The sequence below is a fragment of the Heloderma suspectum genome, chromosome 4 (assembly GCF_057233095.1).
Source record: "Heloderma suspectum isolate Gila_16-S chromosome 4, 16-S_ref, whole genome shotgun sequence".
Classification (NCBI taxonomy): Eukaryota; Metazoa; Chordata; class Lepidosauria; order Squamata; family Helodermatidae; genus Heloderma; species Heloderma suspectum.
Window position 1 is genome coordinate 171,266,323 of NC_139461.1, and position 302 is coordinate 171,266,624.

Below are 302 nucleotides of genomic sequence, written 5' to 3' on the forward strand. Positions count from 1 at the left end.
CTGTATTTATGTAGCAGCATCCATGTACGTAGCATTTTACAAAGAATACGACAGAACCTTACTCTAGGAGCTTAGATTGCAGCAGCTTTCTTTGCAAATTGCACTGTTTTCAATATACTGTTTTCCAAATTAAGAGTGTCTAGGTTTGTGATGTAAAAGAATTTATGATAGGGGTATTCTGGTTTCACTGGATTGTGTAGATCAGATGGAAGGGTGCTTTAAAAATTTATCCCCTCCCGGTGACCTATTTGCCCTTATAAGCCGCAGCTGCTGGGCTGGGCTTTCACTCTGCTGTCTTATTT